We start from the raw sequence: 26,830 nt of genomic DNA on the forward strand, positions 1-26,830 counted from the left end.
ATCGGACTTGAATGGACAGGCAGACCTTTGCTGCAGGATATAAGGTCTAGGGAGGCAAAGCCGCGGATCGGTTATCAGCCTGGGATCGTAAAAATTGAAAGGCTACCCTCCTGGAGGACTAATTTATGAGGCAGCGGGTCTGGAAAGTTAACAAGCGGACATTTAGACTGTATTTCATCGGAGTGACAAGATGGCGCGTCTGCTCGAACGAATGTCCTGATTATTGGATTTCTGTGAGAGATCTACGAGAGAGCATTACAAAAGCCCACACAGAGATATAAACTGTTTCTTTCAACCCACTTGTGGAGAGAACTCGGAGGTGACAGAAAAGGAAAATGAGTAACGACAAAGAGTTGAGAAGATGGGACTGGAAAACATCAGGAAAGCAGCAGAAATATAGATGTATGGACTCCGGCCAATCGAGAAGCATGGGTATCCCCCACAAAAATTTATAATCCGGAAAATACTTGGACTTTATGATGTGGATTGATATAATTTGGACTAATTGGTATGATATGTGTAATCTGGTAATTCGGTAAATGGAAACTTAATAAAAATCATTTTTTTAAAAAAGAAATCTCACGTATCTGTATTACTGTATCTGTTACCTTCTGTATCTTTACTTTTCAATGCTGACAAAATTTTGTGCATTTCTTTATTTGTACCAATGTATCTGCAAAACCTTGATACTAATAAGAAATGTCATAGTTGTCCGTGGCTATACAGTGCCATCTGCAAAGTCTACAGTATACACACACACACACCAATTCACAAGTTGAATGACTTTATTCAAAACAAGGCTATACAATCACACTTATATATTCAAAGTACCGGGAAATACCCAAAATCTTGTCTTCGTTTCCTCTCTTATCGATCTGCTCTAGGCATCACTCAAAGTCTTCCTGCAAAATGAGAAAAACAAACAATACATAGCCATCAATAAACATGGGAAAAACAGGAATCTGCCTAAATCCTTTTGTATACACTGTCTACACCATAGAAATCAAGTATCCACAAATGCTACCATTAACAACTATTTGCCCTTCTGATTTACCTGTAAATCCCTCATGCCGCACCAAGTCTGACGTCCTCTGTTTTTTTTCACTTGCTCATTCTTCTGTATGGAAAATGAAAGGTATAAATGTCTGAGTTTTCTTTTGTTCGGGTTGCTCCTCCGCTGAGCAGGGACCCTGATGTGACAGATCTTTTATTTGCAATAAACGATCAGGCTTAATTGTTGCCTTGCTTTAATATTGTTTTTGTCTCTATTTGTTACTGCTGACCGGTAAGAGCCTCAAAACTCACTCTACATGGTGTTCCTTTCCTCTACAAGAATCGAGACTATATTAAAGGGTATTTCCTCTTTTAACAGTCCCAAAAGGTTGACTTGACAATGCAACTCAATATAATATTTATACACCAGAGTACAATTAAAGATGAAAAAGGACCAATCATTTTTTTTTAAAAAAGCATTTAACATTTGCAAATCTAACAAATGCAATTTTAAAAAATCAATCCAAAAAATATTCAACCAGTTGTTAAATTGGAACCCTCCTGTGGTTTCCTGCAAGTCGTATTCAGAAGCATTGCTGCCTCCAACTATGGATCTAGATTCAGGTAGGTAGCCGTGTTGGTCTGACGTAGTAGAAATAGAAAAAATATTTGGCAATCTTCGCGGAGCTCTGGCCCAATGGCTGCCATCGGTTTGATTTGACTTAATTTTATAATGAATGATTTTAGAGTGTTGTACTGTTTTATTGTTGTTAGCCGCCCTGAGCCCGGCTTCGGCTGGGGAGGGTGGGATATAAATAAAATTTATTATTACTATTATTATTATTATTAAAAAATTGTCCAGTAGCACCTTAAGAGACCAACTAGGTTTGTTCTTGGTATGAGCTTTCATGTGCATGCGTATCTGAAGAAGTGTGCATGCACACGGAAACTCATACCAAGAAAAAACTAGCTGGTCTCTAAGGTCCTATTGGACAATGCTTTTTGTTTTTTATATATATTCCAACTATGGAGGCAGAGCAGAGCCATCAGAGCAAAGCCACCCTCCACGAATTTGTCCAATCTTATATTAAAGCCATCCAAGCTAGTGGCCACCTGTGCGTCTTGTGGCAGTGAGTTCCATAGCATAACTGTGGATGTGGCAGTGTTGCTGGGCCTCTGTTTGCGGCTGTGGTACACATAGATAATAGTGACAAAATGTCTTAGAAGACATCTGTGATGGAGAAGGCAAGGGCAAGCTGGTGGCTGCGGCCGGCTGATGCTGATGCCACAGATACAGACACAGGGAGATGAGAAGGCAGATGCTGCAGCCACATACCCTCCAACATTTCTCTGATGAAAACATTTCTCATTCCATAATGAGAATCTCCGCAGCCAGTTATTTACTCTCAGCCTAACCTGCCTCACAGGGTCGTTGTGATGACAAAATGTGGGAGAAGATAATGACGTGCACCATCTTGGGCTCCTCAGAGCAAAGGTGGGATATCGGACTTCCGGGTTGGTGCCATCGTCTAATGGCGGATTCCCTCCGAGCTCCGGAGGGAATCGGCTCAACAGGGGTCGGGTTCTGCCGCGGCGGCGACGCGGGGACCCTTAGAAACCACAGGCGCTGAAGCCTGTGGACCTGGTGACTTGGCGGGCACCATTTGCGCCCCCCCGACCCGCAAAGGAGCCTTTTTAAAGGCTCTGGAACGGGGGACGGAGAGCGGCGTGGTGCTGAGAGTTCGACTGCTTCCCCTGCTGAGTGAAGCCGCATGCCATGGACGGAGAGCGCTAACTTCTTCCTTTGAACTTTTGGATTAAATGTAACGACCCGTGAGTAACACGGTAATTGGACTTAAAAGGGAAATTTTATCTTTGGGAATTAGGCACAAATGGGCAAGGTGTTAAAAGGAAGTCTGCCTACCCGCCTTGTAAACATCGTAAAGCAAGGATTTTATTACTAAAGTTGCGAGAATACCTTTCTTTTTTGTGGAGAAAAGCAATTAACTTTACGTTGGGGCAATTTAAGTGATTGTGCTGGAGGATAAGCGCTAACATTGAGAACGGAATTCACCCCTCCCCCAAGACCCGGGAGCGATCGGTGAGAGAGCCTGCGGAAGAGGTATAAAGATTTTGACAGCTGTCAAATTAGCTGTTAAAAGTTGGAAGAAAAGGGAAACTCTGTTTTTGCTGACTTTGCTGGTTATATTTGCTACAATTTGGCAACAAATTGTTAAAATAAAGAAGAAAAGGTTAACTTGGCTTTTGGGTGGAATTGGAAGACATTAAGTAACTAGAATCCCTCTAGAGGGGGTTCAGGACATTACAAAAATGGCTGTAAGTGGAAAAATACTGGCTGAACTGGAAAAGACCTTCTCTCTCCTGGGAAAACTGCAGGAACAGACAAATGTTTTGACTGTGAATGTCACAATACTGAAGGGAACAGTAAATAAAGTTGCTGAGCCTGGAAGGGATATGATTCAAGTTCCTGCAGATGAACAGGGAAGTGTTGTTGTTGATCCAAAAATCCTTACAGCCGAACAAGAGAAGGAATTTGAGGCATTTGAGGATGTGTTTAAAGAGGAACATGAGGATCTGAAGGAAAAAGAAGGAGGTGCTGTGATGCTGCAGACGATTAAGGAGAGCCAGAGGCCTGTTAAGTTGGACACAAAGGAAAATAAGAACAGGATGATGAAAACTTGGTTGGAAGTGAAGAATGGAAATTGGAGAGATCTCCTCATATGGGGATCTGAAGACATATGGAATACAAATTTGGCTAATGTGGAATTTGGAGCCTTTGGGACATTTGGACTTATGAGAAGTAAGAAACAAGATCTTGGCTCCATTGTTAAATATGGAGGTCTGGCTGGAAGAAATATGGACCTTATTGGAACAGAGCTTCTTTGAGATTCGGAATTTAAAATAAAGGACTATCAAAAAAACCGGCAGAGAGAAATTGAGAGAGTTAAGTGCCTCGGATGTGAGGTCGCCAGGCTGATTGCAGATGGACTAATGGACTTTGGTTGGGGTTTGAAACCGGGAAAGGGGGTGGTAGGGCTTCGGAAATCCAAAGGGTGTACAAATATATTTTGTTTTAATTAAGTTGGTTTTGCCACTAACTTAAAAATGGGGATTTTGGGGAAGAGATTTGAGGCCGACCTTAGAAAAAGATTGTTAAGAATAAGTGTTGATGTATAAAGATTGAGGTTTTTAAGTTAAAATGGGTTAATTAAATTGATGGGGTGAATTTAGGAAAAGTATTTGAAGAATAAGTTTTGAAATATAAAGATTGAGGTTTATAAGTTAAAATTGGTTAATTAAAATGAATCAGAGGAAACAAGGTAAAGTGTGGGGACAAAAATTTGCTGAGCTAAAAATTGGAATTGGAATACAAGAAGGGCAGGTGTGGGGAAGTCAAGGAAATTGGGTATGGAAAGCAAGTAATGTAAATTTTTTCAACTGTTGCTTTTTCTTTTTCTTCTCTTTTTTTTCTTTTCTGTTTTTTTTATATTTTTTGAAAATTTCAATAAATATATTAAAAAAAAAAAAGGTGGGATATCAATGTAATGAACAAAAATGCTCCAGGGCTAATTTTAAATTGCATTTTTATCCTACCTTTTCCTCCAAGGAGGCCAAGGTGGCATAGATGGTTCTCTCCATCCTCATTCAATCCCCATAACAGCCCTGTGAGGTAGGCCAGGCTGACAGGCACCCCCCCGTCCTGGTCACCTAGTGAACTTCATGGCCAAGTGGGGATTCGAACTCTGGTCTCCCAAGTCTCAGTCAACACTCTAGCCACTGCACCACACTGCCTCTCCTTTGAACTTGCTGTGGCATGAAATGCTGCCTGGACCATCTCATGTTTTGGACCTGACCTTCGGCACACTTGCCCCCCCAACTAAGCTACCTTTGCTTGGAGGGAAAAAACCTGCTACTTTCCCCGCTGGATGACTGGCCCTTTCCATAAAGGAGATCTGTATTTTTGTATTAAGGCTGGAACGAAATGATTTTAGGTGTGAACCCTAGGAGAGAGCACCGGAGACTGTTTTGCAGGGAGCCCAGGGGGATGAACTAAATGACCTAACAGGATTTCCCCCATCTTTTACCTTTGATGCTTCAAAGGGCTCCCTAAGGGTGGGCCCCCCTATCTGTCCTCTTTTAATGTTAACATCATGGGGTTGTGGTCAGAAATTATTTTTGACTGTATTATCACTATTCTCCACAGTATTTCTTTCAAAATCCATAGCGTATCTATGCTACTGGCAGATTGGTTCGGTTCTGAAAAGTGGGTGAAATCTTTTTTATAGGATGCTTAAATCTCCAAGCATCTTTTAAATCAAAGTTTTCACTACTGGGAAAACCATAGCTTTAACTATACAGACCTTTGTTGGCAAGGTGATGTCTCTGCTTTTTAAGATGCTGTCTAGGTTTGTCATTGCTTTTCTCCCAAGAAGCAGGTGTCTTTTAACTTTGTGACTGCTGTCACCATCTGCAGTGATCATAGAACCCAAGAAAGTAAAATCTCTCACTGCCTCCATTTCTTGCCCTTCTATTTGCCAGGAGGTGATGGGTCCAGTGGCCATGATCTTTGTTTTTTTGATGTTGAGCTTCAGACCATATTTTGCGCTCTCCTCTTTCACCTTCATTAAAAGGTTCTTTAATTCACCTCACTTTCTGCCATCAAGGTTGTTTCATCTGCATATCTTCTGGCAATCTTAATTCCGGCTTGGGATTCATCCAGTCCAGCCTTTCACATGATGAATTCTGCATATAAGTTAAATAAGCAGTTTTTGAACCAATCAGTACTTCCATATCCAGTTCTAACTGTAGCTTCTTGTCCCACATAGAGATTTCTCGGAAGACAGATGAGGTGATCAGGCACTCGCATTTCTTTAAGAACTTGCCATAGTTTGCTGTGGTTGACACAGTCAAAATGCTTTTGGGTGTTCAATGAAACAGAAGTAGATGTTTTTCTGGAACTCTCTAGCTTTCTCCATAATGCAGCACGTATTTGGAATTTGGTCTCTGATTCCTCTGCCCCTTCGAAATCCAGCTTGCACTTCTGGGAGTTCTCGGTCCGCCTGCCTTGTATATTTTTAAGCATAAGCTTGTGTGTGAAATGAGCGCAATTGTGCGGTAGTTGGAGCAGTCTTTGGCACTGCCCTTCTTTCGGATTGGGATGTAGACTGATCTCCAATCCTCTGGCCACTGCTGAGTTTTCCAAATTTGCTGGCACATTGAGTGTAGAACCGTAACAGCATCATATCTTAAAATTTTAAATAGTTCACCTCACATTTTGCTTGCCTTCTCTCCCCCCCCATTTGTAAGGCCTCGTTGGACAGTCACATCTTTATAGGTACTGTATATGCATTTTAGCAACCCCATAATTTAAGCATATCTCCTCATAACAAACGGGAAAGCTCATGAGTTCAATCAACCAACCTGCATCACACACACCTGGGGAAGTGGATGGGGGTCTTGGAGGATGGTGTCTAAAATTTCCCTTTCATCCATCATCTCCAAAGTTTCTCTGAATGTTCTACCTCCCAGCATCTTCTTACCGTCAACAATTCCCCAAAGTTTTCATCTGAGAGTTCTAGAGAGAGAGAGGAGTAAATGAGGCGGATGAGAGGGAAAGGTACCGTATTTTTCCGTGTATAACATGTCCCTGTGTATAAGATGCCCCCTATTTTTGGGTACTCAATATTTAGAGAATAGGGGGAGATTGCCAAGCTTTTTTTGGGGGGGATTGCCCAGAGTTTTTGAGCTTTTTTTGGGGGGGTAGCCATTAATCAAATTGCACTGCCTGATTGCCACAGCAGCAGCCAATCAACAACAGCCCTTTCCACAGCAAAGAAATCACCGCTGGTATCTCCTCCTAGTGGCTACAATAAATCTCCTCCTAGTGGCTACAACCAACCGTCCATCCCCCCTCAGCACTACCCATGTATAAGAGGAGCCCCAATTTGACACATGATTTTTGGGGTAGAAAACTGTGAATAACTGCGTGTCCAGTACACTCCCTCTGTGCAAAACTTCTGCTGTGTTTCTCAGCGCAGGCTTTAGTCAGGAGCTACCTTAAGCAGTATGCAGAGTCGCAGCGTTGCCTCCATGTGAGAAAGAGTAAGGAAGAGTCCACAAGCTGTTCTTCTCTCTTTAACAGCGTTTATTTACAAGCAATAAATCCATCAGAACTTGGAGACATTCTCTGTGCCGGAGCACAAAACAGACGCTCTGTGTCTCAGCGTAAAAACGGAAAGTAACTCACAAAGAACTGACGCAGCTTCCTGAACGAAGCTCCACCCCTAGATACAGGACACCACTAGGGGTTAACCCTTTAACCACCATACTCCACACCCCCTCTTGCCCTGCATCTGGAGGGAAACAAGCAACACAGCTTACCCCACAGACCTTCACAGAACTCACCATGACGCTGGAAGGTCAATGGTTTTGTAAAACCATTAGCAAGGTTCTTGGCTGAGGGACAGTATATCAGCGCAACTAATCCCTCTTGAACACTCTGACACACATTCTGGAAATGAATGTCTAGATGCTTGGTCCTGGCCTTAAATTGCCCAGATTCTACCAATTTGAGGCAAGGCTGATTGTCTTTGTAAACAATGACAGGCAAACCTGCCTGCAGATCTCTTGAACACACATAGAACTCCAGCTCTCTGCAAACCTCAGAAAGCACACTGAACTCCAGTAGATGAAAGCGCTATGAGACTTTGCTTCCGGGACCTCCACACAACTACTGAGTTCCCGAACTTCTCCACTAGGCTGGACACGGACTTGCGATCTGCAAGATTAGCCCAATCAGCGTCCACCCACGACGCCAGCTTGACGTAAACTCTGGCTGACAACTTAAGGCTGAAGTCCTTGGTATCCTGCAGGTAACACAGCACCTGTTTGATACCATTCCAGGCCTGCACACTTGGAGATGACGCTTCCCTGCTGAGCAGACTCAATCATCAAATGGCTGGTGCTGCTTACTGAGGACATTGAATCCATAAAGTCCTACCTGGACATTTGCACAAAAATTCTTGCCATCATGGCTGACTCCTGTAAAACTTTCTGGAGAAAACCCGTCGGAATGCCTGCAGAATCGGAAAGTAAGCATGGCCTCGCCTCCACCCTCTGTAGGAGTGGCCCATTAAGGAAGGGTAAGAAAGCCTGCAGAGCTAATGCTTGTAAAAGAAGATCCATAGTTGTAAAGAATGTTAAAAAAAGTAAAAACATAAAAAATTTTAAGTCAGTGCATTATAAAAAAAAATGGTTTTTAAAAAGCTTTTTAACCTACTTGAGAGCACAACAGCCTCTGGGACTAGAGGGAACCTGGTGAAGTCTTTAGCCAAGAAGTCAGTTAAACAAGATTTGCCCCCAAACGTCTGTGCTGATAAAGCTCTGGATTGTCTAAAACCTTCAGCGCATGCTCCACCACCAAGCCCTAAGCAAGATTTATTGCCCCAAGACCCATGGTCCTACGTTTTAACCATAGACAACTCCAAATCCAATAAGGAGAGCATTCCAACAAATAAGAACTGGAAGCTGGTGTTGCTTCAAAACAAGCTTGTTTTTTCAAGCTATCCTAAGCCTCCAGGATTTATATCACAAGAGGATCGCAAAGTCCATTTACTGAACTTCCTTAAGGCATACATGCCAGGTACTTTGAATAATCCCTCGGAGTTGGACAAAGTGGAATATCTATATTTTGATGGCTTGCTTGCAAGGGCGGTGGTTACATTCCATGATCGGAGATTGGCAAAACTGATATATAAACACAGAGAACACCTAAAGACAAGTGGTGTAAAAATATCAAGATACTTTAAAAATGAGGCCTCTCCTATCCCACTATTCCCCAGTCCTGAATCCTCGACTGCAGCACCTCATCAAAAGGCTGAATACCACACTTTAATTGATATAAAAGCCAATGAGGACTCGCCTAATCACCATCCAGAGTTACTTACTAATGATCTTCTAAGACCAGACTCTCCTGGGACTTTATATGAGGCGAGCCAAGGTAACGGGTTCGATAGTTTTGAAAATAACTTAATTAACTCCTACTGCGCTCTCCCCCAAGAAACTCAGAACAAAATACTCGATAGACTGAATAACCTTCGTTCTTGTCTGACAAAGCTGACGAAGGACCAACTGGGACCACACAACCAAAACATATCTGATTATGTCCCAGATCAGGCTTCATGCTTCTATCGTCATGAGCTGGATTTATGGGTCGGGAAACCCTCCGTCACCCCACGCCAATTGGTTGTTGCGGAGATGAATCCATCCTCTCAGATCTTGGAATCGAAACGCCCCTCCTATAACCCAGCTCGCATGCAACCCATCTCAGAGGCAAACCTGGTCACTACATTAGCATGGGATAAAATGAGAGAATTAAATGAGACTGAATTGGGCTCCCCAAATCAAGTCCCCAGCATGGGTGCGCCAGGTTGCAATCTTAGCATTCCACCCTCCTCAAATGTGAGCATACTGAATACATCTTTAAACATCATCGAATTAGCATCTGAACTATCTGAACCCGATGAAAGGGCTAATAGTAAGAATCAGAGGAACTTGGTGTGACATCCGGAATGCACCACGCATACCTCACTAGCACCCTTAAATCAAAGATCTCTCCAAACTCTTTCTATTATGTCCTGGAATGTAGCTGGACTCTCATGTAAATTAGCTGATTCTGATTTTATAAATTTTCTTGAGTCTTATGATATAATACTTCTGCAGGAAACCTGGTCTCTTAAACCTTTAAATATTCCTAATTTTATTACTTATAATTTACCTGCTACTAAAATGTCAACAAAAGGTCGCCCTAAAGCTGGTTTGATCTGTGGTATCAAACAGTCCTCTAACCTTAAAATTAATTATATCAGAAATATTGGACAGTATGCACAACTATTATCATTTTCCATTGTTTACAGGGAAATTCTTCTTTTAAATATATATTTTCCTCCCTTAGAGTTAGAAATTAGACCAGATTATGGTTGGAATATAGTCTCTGAAGAGTTGTATTTAATACGTAGTAAATCCCCAAATATCCCCCTGATTGTAATGGGAGACACCAATGCTCGAATTGGATCAGATAATACAGCTCTCTATAAACACTATGTCTCAAATCTAGCTGAAGACGCCCCTCTTCCATTGAGAATAGGGAGGAATTCAAAGGACATCATTATTAATAAAGCGGGAGGAAAACTCTTACAATTGGTTTTAGAATTTAACCTCTCATTTTTGAATGGCTCAATGTGGCCAGATATTCCAGGAAATTTTACCTTCAGCTCCAAAAGGGGTAGGAGCGTAATCGACTATTCTCTAGTTTCCGTTGAAATGTTAAATGAAGTTGCCTCTTTTACAGTTGTACCTCGCTCAGAAAGTGACCACTTCCCAATAGTTTTAGAGATGTTCATGAATCCTAGAAATAATGATATTAGTCCTCTTATTAGTATTGATAAGACTACCTATGCCAAAAGAGTTTATATAAGTGATAAAAATAGGGAGGATCTATTAGCAGTATTTGAAAATAACCCAGTTATTCTTGAACCTGTGGCTAACCAAAATTTGATGCCCCTGGAGGATAATGATTGTTATTATAAGACTATCCAGGATTTATTTTCTTCTTTTTTAGACCCTCAGTTCAGCAACAAACCTTCAAATAAGTATAACTGGTTTGATAAAGATTGCATTAACTATAAGAAAGAACTTAGAACTTGTCTAAAAGAAGCCTATATTACCAACTCTCAAGGTCTCTGGAAGACTTATTTTGAAATGAAAAAAGCTTTTAAGAACATGCTCCTGGAAAAAAAATCTGAGTTCGCACTAGCCAAATGGTCTAAAATTGTTACTGCATTAGAAATTAAAGATACCAAAACTTTTTGGTCACTTCTCTCAATAAAAGATATCATTGATTTCCCTAATATAAGCGATGAGGCTTGGATTTCACATTTTACTGCCGTTTTTTATGATCACCAAGTTTGTAAAAAGGAAAATTTTAAATTTACTCTGGCAAAAACCACACAATTTCAAATTACTGTTGAGGAGATGAAAAGGATAATCTTTTTGTTTAAGCAAGGGAAATCACCTGGTATGGATGGCATTCCAATAGACCTGTTGAGATTAGATGTAGAGTGGTGGGCCAATAAACTTGTACCGCTTTTTAATTCTATCTATCACTCAGCTCTTGTACCTAAGTCATGGAACAACTCAATAGTGGTACCAATCTTTAAAAAAGGTGATAGGAATTGCCAAGAGAACTACAGGCCTATAAGTTTGTTACCATGCATAAGTAAAATCTATGCCAAATCTCTGCTTATTAAATTGGAAGAATGGATGCTGACAAAAGGTCTACCTGGTAAAGAGCAGGCTGGTTTTAAGGCAGGCTCGTCAACTCTTGACCAGTGTCTAGTGTTAAGTCATCTTGTGGATAAATATGTCATGAGAAATAAACGAAAACTCTTTGTGGCATTTGTGGATTTAAAAAGTGCCTTTGATTCGGTCGACCGCAATAAACTATGGACTAAACTAGAACACCTTGGTATCGACCCATATCTACTTACACTGATTCAAAGTTTACATTCTAATAACCAAATATATGTTAAAGTATCAAAAGATGGTAGACTTGCAGGTCCTATTCTGAATAATCGAGGAGTTAGGCAAGGCTGTATCTTGGCCCCTACCCTATTTAATTTATTTCTATCTGACCTACCATTATTTCTTCAAAATGCAACCACTCATACTCCTTATTTAAACAATAGCCCACTCTTTTTATTACTTTATGCAGATGATGCTGTAATTATTTCACGCTCTGTTTTGGGTTTAAAAAAATTATTTAAGAGTTTCTCAAACTACTGCTCTCTCAATAATCTCAAAATTAATTATGATAAGACAAAGATTATGCAATTCAGAAAGAGAGGGAACCCAAAAGGCTGTATAATTAATGGACATCTAATACAGGAAGTTAAGCACTTCAATTATCTGGGAATCACATTCAAAAATAATATGAATTGGAATACACATATATGTGCTGCAATAGCTAAGGCCAAAGTGACAGCCCACCATATTAAATCCTATTTTTTTTCTCCAGTAGGAAACAGATTTATTCCAGCTGTATTGCAAGTGATTGACATGAAACTCTGTGCCCAACTTCTATACGGCACACCAGTGTGGATTTCAGGTGACCTCAAGAGGTTGGATAAATTTCACGCATCCCTTTTGAGGTCATTATTAGGACTTGCAAACTCTGTAAAATATGAAACAATATGTTGTGAGCTGGGAATACTGCCTTTATCAGTAAGGGCATGGCTGAGGACCTTGAAATATTGGATCTTCCTCCATTATAGAGCCCTATCCCCTAATACTATACTTTACGATCTTTTAAGTGATAGGGCAATCTACAATCTATCAGTGATTTGTAGGAGAAAACTGGATTCGATAGGGCTCACTTTAACTGATTTTGAAATCTCTGATCCCAAAGATATATGGGAAATTATCAGGAAGACCCTCACAGAAAAAAGTGTTCTCGCCATGCTTGAGGTTGCAAAGCGCAGCACCTGCTCTCCTATCCACCTAAATCTCCCTTTGTGTAGAGATTTCCAAAAGGGATACATGACAAATCTGAAGAAACATGAATCGTGTAGGCTGTTTATGTTGGCCAGATTTAACATGTTTCCCTCGGCGGTAGTGAGAGGAAGATACTTAGCTATCCCAGAATCAGAGCGTCTCTGTAAATGCAGAAAACAGGAACCCGATACTCTAGAGCATATATTCTTTTCCTGTGATTTTGGCAGCTATGCCAGAAGACAATTATTTGAGGCCCTAAAATTTAATGGACAGTTTTTTACACAACCAACTGTTCAGGACCTGCTGGCGGACAGCGATGATCAAATTACTTTAATAGCGGCTGAATTTTTAAGTGCTGTCCATGAAGAAAGAATGGGCCATGATAAAGAGACTTAGTGGTTTTAATGGTAGGTGATGTTGCTGTGTTGTATTATATTATTTATGTACATTGATTTATTTTTTGGAGTTAAGAATAGGACTGGGATAAATTGTGTTCGCTGAGCCCGTATTTTATACAGTCTGTATATGATGTTTGTTTGTTAATGTGAGGTGTGATATGCCTAATAAAGGATATTTATAATAATGACTGATAGCAAACGCTATGTCTGGTCTGCTCCACTGGGACAGATACAACAGAGAACCCAGAGCTGACTGAAAGAGCTCAGAATTTTCGAAGACAGCGCATTCTACTTGCTGACTGTCTTTCACGTAGCCAGTCTCCATAGGTGTCCTCACCCCTGCACACTCAGACATCCTGAACTTCTGAAGCAGTTGCTCAATCTTACCTTTCTGGCTGAGCAAAAAACTTCCATCCTCTGTTTGAGATACCTCTACGCCTAGGTACGATCGAACAGCGCCAAGCTACTTGAGCTTGAACTGTTTACCAAGCTCCTTAGCAAACTTCTCCACGTTTACCTGTCTGTACCATGTAAAGGAGGCCGTCAACAAAGACTTGGACTGCTTCCTGTGTCTCTCCTGACCCTTTAAGGTACAGACAGCTATCAGCAACACTTCTTCTGAAACCTAACTTCTCTAAGGCTTCATTCAGATACATGTTCCAGTTTCTGGCAGATTGACATAAACCATAAATAGATTTGTGCAACCTCCACATGATGCCTTGCCCCTTGGCCTCAAACGCTGGAGGAGGAAGCATGTACAACTCCTCCTGGAGGTCTGAGTTCAAGTAGGCGACATCCACATCAAAGTGGTTTACCTTCCAACCTCTTTGTGCTGCAACAGCTAAGAGCATGCACAGAGTTTGACTTCTGGAAGTCGGAGTATACACTTCTGTGATATGGATTCCCTTCCGCTGCGTGAAACCTCTGGCAACTAACCTAGCCTTATATCGTGGTTCTCCAGCTTCTGTGGGTTTAAGGTGATAAACCCATCTGCTGCTCACAGCCTGTTTGCCAGCCGGCAACTGTGTGAGAGAGAACACACCCAGAGACTCCATTGAGCTCATCTCCTGCTGCATCGCCTCATGCCATTTGCTAGCTTCTTCCTGAGGCAACTTCTGAACATCCTCAAAGGATTCAGGTCCACACCTAGCCACCCCCCCACACTTGTGGCTTCATACCTGTCAGGTGGCATCCCCTTGGTTGACCTCGCTGATCTCCTCAGCGTGAACTCTGGCACCCCCTCTGACTCACTAGGGCCAGACAAACCATCCCCCGTGTCAGAGAACTCCCCCTCTGACCTGCTGCGCCTTTTGTGTCTTGCAATTGGACTTGTAGGCGAGGATGGCTCACTCTTTGGCTCAGACTTGACAGAGACCTGTGGAGGGGTTCTGATCCTCTCCCTTGGAGACTCCTGTTCTGGACTCTGTGGCTGCAGACTCTGTCCCTCAGCAACAGGTTCATTTTCCTTCTCCTCTTCTTCCTCATCTGAGTCAAACTGCTCTGAAAGAACATCTGGGTTCCCATGCAGGCGTTTCCACCCACTTTGCTCACAGAACTCAGCACTACTGCTAATAAGCAGCCGAGACTGATTGCCACTTGGATATGCGAAATGCCAAGCCTTGGACCCAGGTTCATACCCTACAAAGATCATCTTCTTGGACCTTGGTTCACCCTTTCTGTGATTGTCCTCTGGAATGAGGACCCAAGCCTCACAGCCAAAAAACGCAAGAAATCCACCTTGGGCTTCTTATTGTGCAGCAGAAAATAGGGCATGTCCCCTACACTTGCACTGAACACTCTGTTCTGTACAAAGGCCGCACATTTATAACTCTCAGCCCAAAAGCGCTGTGGCAGGCCTGTGTCAAACAGCATGGCAGCCGCAGCCTCTTCTAGTGTTCTGTTCTTACGCTCAGCAACACCATTCTGTTGATGACTGTGCGGTGCTGTCAGCCTGTGACTAATTCCCTTCTGTTGGAATAAATTCTGCAGTGCAGACCCAGTGAATTTTGCCCCTCTATCACTTTGAAAGGACACCAATCTCGTGGAAAATCTTAACTCTACTGCTGTGATCCAATCTTTAATCAACGCAGCAGCCTCACTCTTGTGTCAGATTGTAAAAATACATGAGTTTTTCGAAAAATCATCGATCAGCAACAGAACGTGTTTGGATCCACCCAAAAATGCTACCTGCATGGGGCCACACAAATCTGCATGGACAAGCTCAAAGGGCCTGCTGGTCTTTCTAGTGGATCTAGGATATGTGCATGTGGTTACCTTAGATTGTTTATAGGCTCTACAATCTAAGAACTTGTCACATCCCTTAAACTTACACCCCTCAGTATTCTTGGGGCCTTTTTAACGTAGGACCACTCTGTGTGGGAAAATCTCCTGTGCCAAAGATGTACACAGCCATTGTGTGGTGGCACGTTTGCGCACTGCACTTGTGCCTCTTCAGGAGGTTCAGCAACAGCAAAATTAGCAATAGGTATCTCCACCATGAACAGCCTATCTTTGCACTCAGTACTGTATAGCTTCCCATCCCTGAAAAAAGAACACGTTATTTGCAAACTTTACACTGAAGCCATAGGCTACAAGAATGGACACACTTAAAAGACAGTTGGTGATCTCAGGAACCACAAAAGCTTGGACTTCATGATCTAGAAAAGAACAATACAACATGCCAGTCTCAGTTAACTGTCTCTTTGATCCATCAGTCAGTGACACACATCGTCCACTTTTCACAGACTTGCAATTTCGAAGAAGCCCACCAGATGGCACTAGAGCGTGAGTCGCTCCAGTGTCCACAATAAAAGAGAGAGTGGCTGATTGTTGACATTCCAACGTTGTCATGGAAACACTTCCGCCCCCCACTAGGACCTCTGCCGGTGTTCTCAAACTTCCCTGTCTGAGAACCGTCGCTTATCTGCTTTCTCTGCCGGCTGACCTTGCATTCCTGAGCCTCTGCAGAACAGCTCTCATGGCGAAAACAACTCTTGGAGACTTTGGCTTTCACAGAGCTCTTACAGCTGCTGTCTGCACCCCCACTCCTGGGTGCCCAGCTTCCTGAGGAACAGCTTGCCACTGCTTTCCTCCCAGCTCTCTGCCTCTCCCTGTTCATCGCACAGATGTGTTGAAGTATAGGAACAGCTTCCAGGAACGTTGCCTTCAGCCCTCACTGGGCTCCTTTCAGCCCCCACTGGGCTCACAGTCTCCTCTCGGTCTTTGGCTCCCACTGTGGCTACAAACACCTTCTCCAGTGCCTGCCAAGCGACCTGGGACTCCTTAATGCCCTCTACATGAGGAAAAGCCAAGCATCCACGCTTGCTTTTAGTATGCCCAGCACCCACTGCTCCTTTTCCAGAGCTGCAGCCACGTCTGCCTCTGTGATGGCCTGGGAATCTGATTCATTTTTTTAAAAAAAATATTTATTAAAGTTTTCAAATTTAATACAATAAAAAAGAATCAAAAAGGAAAAAGCAAAAAAGTTTAAAAACACATAAAGTTCACAATACTTATTTTTCAATAACATATTTCCCTGACCTCCTCATACCTCCCCTTGTATTCCAATTCAAATTGTTAGTTCAGCAAATCCTTATCCATAATTTTTAACCTATTTCTATACTTAATTTAACATATTATTATTTTAGTTTTTCTCTTTCATCCATTTCCTCAATTTATTTTTGCTAACCTTATTTTCATTTAACTTAGTTCATTTAAAAAAAACCAATTTTACCTTATCCAAACTTAAACATCAATACTTATACATCAGTACTCATTCTTAAAATATTTTTTCTAAAGTCGACCCAAATTCCCTTCCACGAATTTCCCAATTTTCATATACATAACAAAAACAAAATAAAAACAGAACAGATTATAATTATGTACCCTTTGGATTCCCAAACTCCCTCCCCCCCTTTCCCGGTTTCAATCCCCGAAACATGTCCATCAGTCTTAGTCTACTATTAGCCTGGAGATTTCACATCCGAGGTTCTTAGTTCTCTCTCAATTCCTCTCTGCCGGTTTTTTTGATAGTCCTTGATATTAAACACCAAATCTCGGAGAAGCTCTGGCCCTACAGGATCCATGTTTCTTCCAGCCAGACCTCCATACTTAAAAGTGGAGCCCAAATTTTGTTTCTTACTCCTTTCAAGTCCAAATGTCCCCAAAGCTCCAACTTCCACCTTAAGCAAATTTGTAATCCTTAGGTCTTCAGATCTCCACATAAGGGGATCTCTCCATTTTTCAATCTCCAATTCAGGCCAGATTTTCCACATCAAGTTTTTATTTTCCTTTGTTACCATCATGTCAGGCCTCAAGCTCTCCTTTGTCATCTGCAAAATTACAGCTCCTCCTTCCTTTTCTTCAGAGACAACATATATCTCCTTCTCCAAATTCTCAAAGCTCTCAAGTTTCTCTTTTTGTCCAGTTGAATAGACTTCCTGATTCAAATCCTTATCAAATTCAATGATGTTGTTTACAGTTGAGTCCAGAGTTGTAACATTTGTAGCCAAAACATCAATTTGGCCTTGTAACTTTCCCAAGAGAACAAATGCTCTGTCCAATTCAGCCTGAATTTTCCCTCCTCCAACCATTCTTGTAATGTCCCAAAACCCCCTCTAGAGGGATTTTGGTTCCTTGATACTCATTCCAGTTCAAATCCAAAAATCAAGTTAGTTTGTATCAGCTCTTCCTTGTTTTCAACAAATTGTAGCAAAATTGTAACAAATATAACCAGCAGAAGCAACAGAAACAAAGTTCTCTTTTTCCGTCTTGACAGCTAATTTGACAGCTGTCAAACTCTTCAGTACCTCATCAACAGGCTCTCTCGCGGAGCACTCCCGGGTCCGGGAGGGTGGCACTTCAGCTCCCAAAATTAGCTCTTTTTCCTCCAGAAAGATTTCTTATGCAGCCAAACCGTGAAATTAAAGTCTTTTACCCAAGAAGGAAAAAAAAAAGGGTTCTCTCGACCTTAGTTAGTAGGTCCTTGCTTTAAATTATTTACAAGGAGGGGAGGCGGACTTCCTGTTTACACCTTCCCCGATCGTGCCTAATTCATAAAAAATTTCCTTTACAATTCCAATTTTCGTACTACTCACGGGTTGTTACTTTGAAGTCCAATTGCTCACAAGAAGAAGTCAGCGCTCTCCGACAACGGCAGTGCGGCTTTACTCCGCAGGAGAAGCAGTCGACTCTCAGCACCGCGCCGCTCACCCCGTCCCCGTTCTGAAGCCTTTAAAAAGGCTCCTTCGCAGCTCGGGGGGGGGCGCAAATGGTGCCCGCCGAGTCACCACGCTCACAGGCTTCACCGCCTGTGATTTTTAAGGGTCCCTGCGTCGCCGCAGCGGCAAGACCCGATCCTGCGGAGCCGATTCCCTCCGGAGCTCAGAGGGAATCCGCCATTAGTCGATGGCGCTAACCCAGAAGTCCCGGCCTGGGAATTTGATTCAGGGGCTCAACCTGAAGAATCCCAGCCTGCACAGGAGTCCCCGCCTCCAGAGCCGGCTGAGCCAGGGCAGGGCCTTGAATCTGAAGGGCCCGCACCTGTGCCGGATCCTCAGGAGCAGACACCAGATGAATCCACTCTGGCTCTGGAGGTGATTGAGGACCCATTGCCTGCAGGTGCTCCTCTCCCAGCCCTGTCAGGGGAAGGTGAGGTTGCCTCTGGGTCCAGTAACCCTCCAGCCTCTCCTGAGCTGCAGAGGCTCAGGGCAGAGAGGCGGAGGGAACTAAGTTCTCTCAGGAGGAGTGCTCGCCTTAAGGCCAGGAGAGGCGAGTCACCTGTGGGCCGGGACCGCCCTAGGCCCCAGAGGAGATAAAGGCCAGTCAGCCCAGTCCAAGGTTGTGGGAGCAACATCGCTGGAAACCTGTTCCTGCCAGCACCCTGTCCTGCTCTTCCGGAGTTCCTGACCACGCCCGGCTCCTTGCCTTGGACCCCGCTTCGCCCTTGACAGACAGGTTCCAGACCCTCGACCCAGGACTGGACTCAGACCACGCCACACGGTAACCCCCCCCCCGGGACCAGCACAGCCTCACTAGCTTTCTCAGCAGCTTGAGGTAGTGGGGGATGCATGCAAGACCAGAGCTGTTCTCCCAGCAGCCAGTATGTCATTCTGACGGACCACTCATCCCAGTTGGGGCCAGTTAGCTTCCCAAAGGGCACATTAAAAGCCTCTTGAGCCTGCGCCATCTTCCCCTGGGGCTTATAAACTTTACTCACGCTTCTGCCAGCTGGTCCTCTGAAGATGCAGTCTGCTGCAAGCTCCTGCTTCACCAGCGAACTCAGGACTGCCCCCTTCTCAGGCAGGAGTTCAAAGCTGGCCTCTTTCCTTGTGGTCTCGTCTCACACCCGGCAAAAGAAACGTTACTTCCCATAACCTGTGAATAACTGCGTGTCCAGTACACTCCCTCTGCGCAAAACTTCTGCTGTGTTTCTCAGCGCAGGCTTTAGTCAGGAGCTACCTTAAGCAGTACGCAGAGTCGCAGCGTTGCCTCTGTGTGAGAACGAGTAAGGAAGAGTCCACAAGCTGTTCTTCTCTCTTTAACAGCGTTTATTTACAAGCAATAAATCCATCAGAACTTGGAGAAATTCTCTGTGCCGGAGCACAAAACACACGCTCTGTGTCTCAGCGTCTCTCAGCGTAAAAACTGAAAGTAACTCACAAAGAACTGACACGAAGCTCCACCCCCAGATACAGGACACCACTAGGGGTTAACCCTTTAACCACCATACTCCACAAAAACCTCATCTTATACACGAAAAAACAGGGCAAGTTCTTTGTCAGGGGGCTTCTTGACTGTTGCAATGAGTGGATACATGCCGTATCTGAACAGGGATCATAGAACTGTAGCATCTGAAGGGACCTGCGGGGCCACCTAGTCCAATCCTAAGCAATGCAAAAGGGGGGCAGCCACCCAGAAGTCCCTGCTCCATGTTACTTGTCTCTTTAAAAAGGAGGGGTGCGGTGGGTGGGACTTGTGCCCAGAGATCAAGGAAACCAAGAGAGACCCCAGCCTTGTATGACGCAGGCCTTGCCAAGGGGAACCCGAAAGGGATCTGGTTCTGCCTACTCACCTGGGAACAGTGGCCCAGAATCCTTGGGGCTCTTCTTTTTCAGTAGGGGCAAGTGCCGCTGCTGCCTGGAGTCTGGCCTTCTGTTGACTGGCTGAAGGGTGCTGGTCTGGCGCTGTACCAGCTCCGGGAAGACTACTGGCTCCACCTTGTTATTTCGGGCCACAGTGTGAATCTCTCGCCTCCCCAGCACTTATTATTCTTATTAAAAGGGAACACAAATGCCAAACTAAAACTGTATCTTTTGCTCCATAAGACGCATCTAGTTTTAAGAGGAGGAAAACAAGAAAAAAAAATGTTCTGAATAAAACAGTGTATATATGATTTTTGTGGTTCATGCTGTGGCCACAGACATGTGATTTGACGGTGAGTTTGGAGTAGCCCAATGCAAAAATCCTGAGGATCCATGTGGATCTGTGCTTTGTAACCACGTTTTTGCGCCATTGTGGTCCACACAACAGTGGATATGTGTGATTTTTTTGGTGCAGGCTGTAGCCATGGACATGCTATAATAATAATAATAATAATAATAATAATAATAATAATAATTTTTTATTTATACCCCGCCCTTCCTGGTTCAGAAAACCGGGCTCAGGGCGGCTAACAACAAAATTAAAACAATTAATTTATGCAACAACAACAAAAAGCATAAAATACAGTATGAAACATGAATAACAATAAATTCAGAATTCAAAAATCAATTTAGGGGGAAAATCCATCCAATAAACATTAGATGATCACCAGGGCTAGCTGGCTAAATTAGTCCTACTTGGGCCAGTGAGGAGACCAGGGGAGAATTAGGTGTGGGATCCCAGAGCAGGTAATCGTCATAAAAAGGGGAGAGGGAGGGAAGGAAGGGGAATAAAAGATCAGTTCAAATTGAAAGCAAGGCAGAATAGCTCTGTCTTACAGGCCCTGCGGAAGGAGGTTAAATCTTGCAGGGCCCTGGTCTCATGGGACAGAGCATTCCACCAGGTCGCAGCCATCACTGAGAAGGCCCTGGCCCTGGTAGAGGATAATCTGACTTCCTTAGGGCCCGAGACCTCTAAACTATGTTTATTCAGGGGCGGGGTGGGTGGGGCTTGTGCCCAGAGATAAAAGGAAACCAAGAGAGACACCAACCTCGTATGATGCAGGCCTTGAAGAGGAACCCGAAAGGGATCTGGTTCTGCCTACTCACCTGGGAACACTGGCCCAGAATGCTTTTCGTCTGGTCTGCTGCTGACCCGCTGAACTGTACTGGCCTGGTGCTGTAGTAACTCAGGGAAAACAACTGGCTGGACTTGGTTCTTCCTCCAGGCCTCTGCACATGCTTGAGGAGGCTTCACCAGCACTGGCAAGAGTTGGTATGTTCTTTGGGCAGCAGGGTCCTGGGCGACACTCTCTTGTAAATTAACTGGATAAACTTTTGATGAACTTTTCTTCTTCTTCTTTAAGAAGAAAGCCATCCTGCAAGAGGGGAAATGGCCCGCTGGTTGGTTAGCTCACTTGGAGCCCCTTTGGACATAAGGGCATCTGAAGAGCAACTCAGCAAAAAGAACTCGCCATGAGGTCTGGATAAGTAACTAGCCTGACTCTAGACCCAGGTCTTTTAACGTAACCAGGTCTGCTAGTGACTCTTAGCATCAGATCGCAGTCGGCCATAGATGAACGATATTCCACTTTACGTCCTTTACTCCAGAAACAGATTCAGAAACGATAAACAGGATTTTCAAGGGGGCAGACGTACCCTGCAAAGGAAGAGATATTAATGGTCTACAACTCTTCCCACACCTCAACATCCGAGGAAGAACAGGTCTTACAGCTAGAACTGGGTTTTGTGCCCAAGCCTCGTTATAATGCCTTTCGCACCACAGCAGAAAGTGTGTAAAAGCTCATGCACAATATCAAGCTACGTGATATGTTTGGATCTAATGATCAGCCTTTATAGCAATTTAAACCCGAATCTTCCTTCCTTTCACCTAATTCCAACCCATCTATCACACTGTTCTACCAATTGGTGCTCCGTGATCTAGACAAACTTGAAAAGAGGGGCCCTAGGGTACAGGACAATTTAACTGAGTCTCAACGTAACTGTTTGAATGACTGAGTCCAGGGTGTCTTACATTGTCCTGGGCAAAGGTGGCTGGGATTTCAGGGTAAATATTAGGCTCAACATCTTCTGGCACCGCAAGTTTTTGCACGCAGTGATCTCTAGGATAAGCCAGTCATGTGTTGCACTGGGACCAATAGCACTGTGTTTAGGTTTAAACCACAGTTCCCATGATTCTTGGGGGGGAGGGGGGGTCATGTGCTGTAATGTTATGGCATGTACGCAGCCACTAACAATAACCAAAGTGAATAGTTTCTGGTGAATTTTCCTTAAATTGTCTTGTCTCAATTTAGGGTTTATCATTGCAAGGTGAGCTAGATACTGCAGTTTTTGGTTGTGATGACCTGCGGTCAGTTATAATTAGTTAAAGTTGTTTCTGTATGTAACAATAGCAGCTAGGATTCTATATGTGCAGAAATGGGAGTTGGAGTACTGCAACACTGGGACATAGGAAGCTGCCTTATGCTCAACCAGACTGTTGGGCCACCCAGTTCACCATTGTCTCCAGGGTTCAGATGCTCTCCAGGGTTTCAGGTAGGGAAGCTCTCTACCTGCAAATGATGGAGATGGAACCTGGGACTTTCTGCGTGTAATGCAGATGTTCTACCATTAAACTACAATCCTTTCCCAACATCTGGAGGGCATCCTTGCTTTGTGGAGTGTGCTAGCCTGCAAACAAGGGAGGTTGTTATTGGTTTGTTCTTCTTGTTTTTATTTTTAACTTGTATTTTGTGCTTTTCATACTGTGGTTTTATGTTGTGTAGGGCAGTGTACAAATTTAATAAACAAACAAGCCTTGATGTGCAGCTGGCCCTCTTGTCCGTTATACTGCTTCCAGCATTTGTCTTTCTCCTATACTTTGCTTGGCCCCGATGGACAGAAACAGGCCTGCAGTATCCAGCTGTTGTCTGAGAGCCCTATCATCTCTTCCCCTCAGCATTCTTGTCGGCCTATGTCAAGACTGACCCCTTGCCCTGCTGCATCTATAACTTTGCATCCGCAGAGCCAGCTCTGTCCAGGTTTGCATTGCTCCCCTTCTTGAGCTGCCTGCCTGCTGCCTGATGTCATTGCTATGTCCGGTTCTCTGCTGCCCTGGATTACATGCCCTGAAAACTCGTGCCTCCTAAACTAACAGCTATCAGAGCGGCAGCATCGAGAGGAAGGGTGCGTCGCACACACGGAGGGTGCTCTTCAAAGCAGGACCCAACAGCAGGTGAGATTCCCCTGATTCTTCAGTTCATCATTATAGCCCAATTTAACAGAGGGAGAATAATTGGTGGTGACAAGTCTAACACCCCTGAGAGTAGTGTTTCTCAAAGGGGGTGGCAGGGGAGAATGGCAAGTGTGGCGGGGGAAAAAATATAAAATTAAACATTTCAGTATAGTATAAAAATAATTTTTGGGAATATTGCCAGAAACTGCATGCATGCTTCTTTTCAGGAGCATTGGCTATTATTCTACAGTTCTCCATGACCTGTTGTTGCAAAGAGGGATTTTGAACTCTAACAAATATGTAACATCAGAAAAGAGAAAGCTTTCTTTCTGTTGATAGACATATGTTTGTTTCAAATTACACCTAATATCAGTAACATTACACGACAAAAGCAAGCTCACACCTCTGAGTTTGTAAATGTACAACCAAACAAAGCTTTCCAAAGATCTCTGAAGGAAGGGAGGGCTGGTTCCTGACAAACCTCTAGTAGCAGGGAGTTCCACAGGGCTTGGCTTGTCACACTAAAGGGTACATCCCGAGTGAAGACTAGATGAAACTGGGGGTGCTGGGAACCACCAGAGATTCTCAGTGATTGAAGAACCAGGAATCAGGAAGGCCCTGAGATAATTTGGGTCCTAGTCATTGAGGGCTTTTCTTTGATTCTGATTCTAAGAGCCTTCTTCCCCTGGGGGTTCCCTTGAGGGTTCCCCAGCTTGTGGCTCCCACCACTTCTCTGCATCCAGCCGGTCCATGACACCACTGCATTACAGCTTCCATCAGCTCCAAATCTCCCAGAGGTCACTGGTTTTGGGGAAGACAGAATTAGAGGAAGAAAGTCGCTGCACAGCACACAGTGTTTGGAAGCTATCAAGCAGGCAGATCTTAGGTTTCTGCATGGAAAATAGAAGAGGACAGATAGGGGGCCCCACCCTTAGGGAGCCCTTTGAAGCATCAAAGGTAAAAGATGGGGGAAATCCTATTAGGTCATTTAGTTCATCCCCCTGGGCTCCTTGCAAAACAGTCTCCGGTGCTCTATTCTGGGGTTCACGCCTAAAATCATTTAGTTCCAGCCTTAATACGAAAATACAGATCTCCTTTATGGAAAGGGCCAGTCATCCAGCGGGGCCTTCCTCCTCCGCACCACTGCCACGGGAGCATTTAACAAGCCGGCAAATTATAAACAGAATAAATTTGGTTCTCCTGAGATCAAAGGGAACACAGGCAGGACGGGGGACGGAGGTTGCACAAAGGTTTCGAGGGATGAGTGAGCGGCAGGTTCTGAAGGGGCCTGAACCAAATCCTAGATCAAACGGGGAATTCTGTCTTAAAAGCCTGGATGTTAGATTAGAAATATCCCAAGGGCAAAACAGAAGATTACACTATTAAAAGAGCCATGTACACTTTGGAGAAGGCATGCCTTTAAAAAGAGGAAAAAGTAGCAGGTATTTTTCCTCCAAGCAAAGGTAACTTATTTTGGGGGGCAAGTGTTCCGAAGGTCAGGTCCAAAACATGAGACGGTCCAGGCAGGATTTTATGCCATAGCAAGGTCAAAGGAGAGGCAGTGTGGTGCAGTGGCTAGAGTGTTGGCTGAGACTTGGGAGACCAGAGTTTGAATCCCCACATGGCCATGAAGTTCACTAGGTGACTGGGGGGTGGGTGGGTGTCAGTCAGTGCCTGTCTAACTTACCTCACAGTGTTGTTGCGGTGATTACGGTAAATGAGGAGGGAGAGAACCATCTATGCCACATTGGGCTCCTTGGAGGTAAACTTGTAATAAAAATGCAATAAAATAAGTAGCCCTGGCACATTTTTGTTCATACATTTATTTCCCACTTTTGCTCAGAGGAGCGCAAGATGTTGAACGTCATGATCTTCTCCCACATTTTGTCATCACAAGGACCCTGGGAGGCAGGTTAGGCTCCGAGGAAATAACTGGCTGCGGAGATTGTCAAGCCCGGAAGGAAGCTAGGTTGATAGCAGAGAACCACTTTAGGAGGGGGTGCTACTGCAATGGGCCCCACAAAACAGGAAAGGGTTGCCAAGGGAAAACCAGAAGGAAAAGTCTTGAGGGAAAGGAGGTTGGGGAAGGTGGGGGAGGGGAGAAGAATTTACCTCACAGGGCTGTTGTGAGGAAAAATATAGGAAAATATAGGTCAGCCTGGCCTCCCTCACAGGGCTGTTGTGAGGAAAAATATAGGAAAATATAGGTCAGCCTGGCCTCCCTCACAGGGCTGTTGTGAGGAAAAATATAGGAAAATATAGGTCAGCCTGGCCTCCCTCACAGGGCTGTTGTGAGGAAAAGTATAGGAAAATATAGGTCAGCCTGGCCTCCCTCACAGGGCTGTTGTGAGGAAAAATATAGGAAAATATAGGTCAGCCTGGCCTCCCTCACAGGGCTGTTGTGAGGAAAAATATAGGAAAATATAGGTCAGCCTGGCCTCCCTCACAGGGCTGTTGTGAGGAAAAATATAGGAAAATATAGGTCAGCCTGGCCTCCCTCACAGGGCTGTTGTGAGGAAAAATATAGGAAAATATAGGTCAGCCTGGCCTCCCTCACAGGGCTGTTGTGAGGAAAAATCTAGGAAAATATAGGTCAGCCTGGCCTCCCTCACAGGGCTGTTGTGAGGAAAAATATAGGAAAATATAGGTCAGCCTGGCCTCCCTCACACGGCTGTTGTGAGGAAAACTATAGGAAAACATAGGTCAGCCTGGCCTCCCTCACAGGGCTGTTGTGAGGAAAAATATAGGAAAATATAGGTCAGCCTGGCCTCCCTCACACGGCTGTTGTGAGGAAAAATATAGGAAAATATAGGTCAGCCTGGCCTCCCTCACAGGGCTGTTGTGAGGAAAAATATAGGGAAATATAGGTCAGCCTGGCCTCCCTCACAGGGCTGTTGTGAGGAAAAATATAGGAAAATATAGGTCAGCCTGGCCTCCCTCACAGGGCTGTTGTGAGGGGGAAGCGCCATGCAATGAACAAGAGAGTGAAGAAAGGCTCTTTGCGGCTCCATCCCTTGGCCGTTTCCATGCCAACCAGGGATGCCACCTCCACCTTACCTAGGATGCTGGAGCTGCTCACGCTGCGCAGGGCCTTCTCCTCCATCCTCTTCCTCCTCCCTCCCGCATAAGCCCCTGACCACCTGCACCTGTACACCTGTACGCGCAGCCAAACGTGAGGGAGAGCACAGGATTAATGTCTTTTGGCTCTTCTCGCAACCCGTAGCTCAGACGCCGCCCCGCGGTGCTTTTGGGGAAACGCGGTCCTCCGTTTCATTGAATTCCTTTCGGCCGCCGTTCTGTAGGGGGGAGGAATGGAGAGCAGGCACTACAACTCCCAGAAGGCAATGGGAGAGCCGGCTCCACCTCCTCCTCCTCCCTATCTCCACCCCCCGTCCGTTCTGAGTCCTTCCCATTGGCCGGCTCCTACGACAGCGCGTCACTTGCGCCGTATCTGGGCAAAGCCCGGGTTCCGTAAACCAATGGGAGGTCAGAGT

At 44.3% G+C, this 26,830-nt stretch overlaps 1 protein-coding gene and 1 long non-coding RNA gene across 5 annotated transcripts in view; one reads left to right on the forward strand and one right to left on the reverse strand.

Moving 5' to 3' along the window:
- KIAA1328 (KIAA1328 ortholog) overlaps positions 1 to 26,830 on the forward strand; it is a 228,403-nt gene that overhangs the window by 6,594 nt on the left and 194,979 nt on the right. The window contains exon 1 of one of the 3 annotated variants that reach the window (XM_053408983.1): positions 23,202 to 23,336. The exons of 1 other annotated variant lie outside the window; for it this stretch is intronic. The gene's annotated coding sequence lies outside the window, so the exon portion shown is untranslated. Of the gene's footprint in view, positions 1 to 23,201; positions 23,337 to 26,830 lie in introns of those variants that run through there. One more of the 3 variants, XM_053408981.1, reaches the window with a different exon arrangement.
- Positions 768 to 25,153, reverse strand: LOC128423628 (uncharacterized). Of its 2 annotated transcripts, XR_008332808.1 has the most exons (5): positions 23,818 to 25,153; positions 21,212 to 21,761; positions 20,035 to 20,293; positions 6,436 to 6,589; positions 768 to 902 (listed from the first exon to the last, which is right to left on the reverse strand). It is a non-coding gene; the product is annotated as an uncharacterized LOC128423628 (long non-coding RNA). The 2 variants fall into 2 exon arrangements; XR_008332807.1 differs by lacking the exon at positions 6,436 to 6,589 and having other exon boundaries at positions 23,818 to 25,151.

Source organism: Podarcis raffonei, chromosome 11 (genome assembly GCF_027172205.1).
Source record: "Podarcis raffonei isolate rPodRaf1 chromosome 11, rPodRaf1.pri, whole genome shotgun sequence".
Classification (NCBI taxonomy): domain Eukaryota; kingdom Metazoa; phylum Chordata; class Lepidosauria; order Squamata; family Lacertidae; genus Podarcis; species Podarcis raffonei.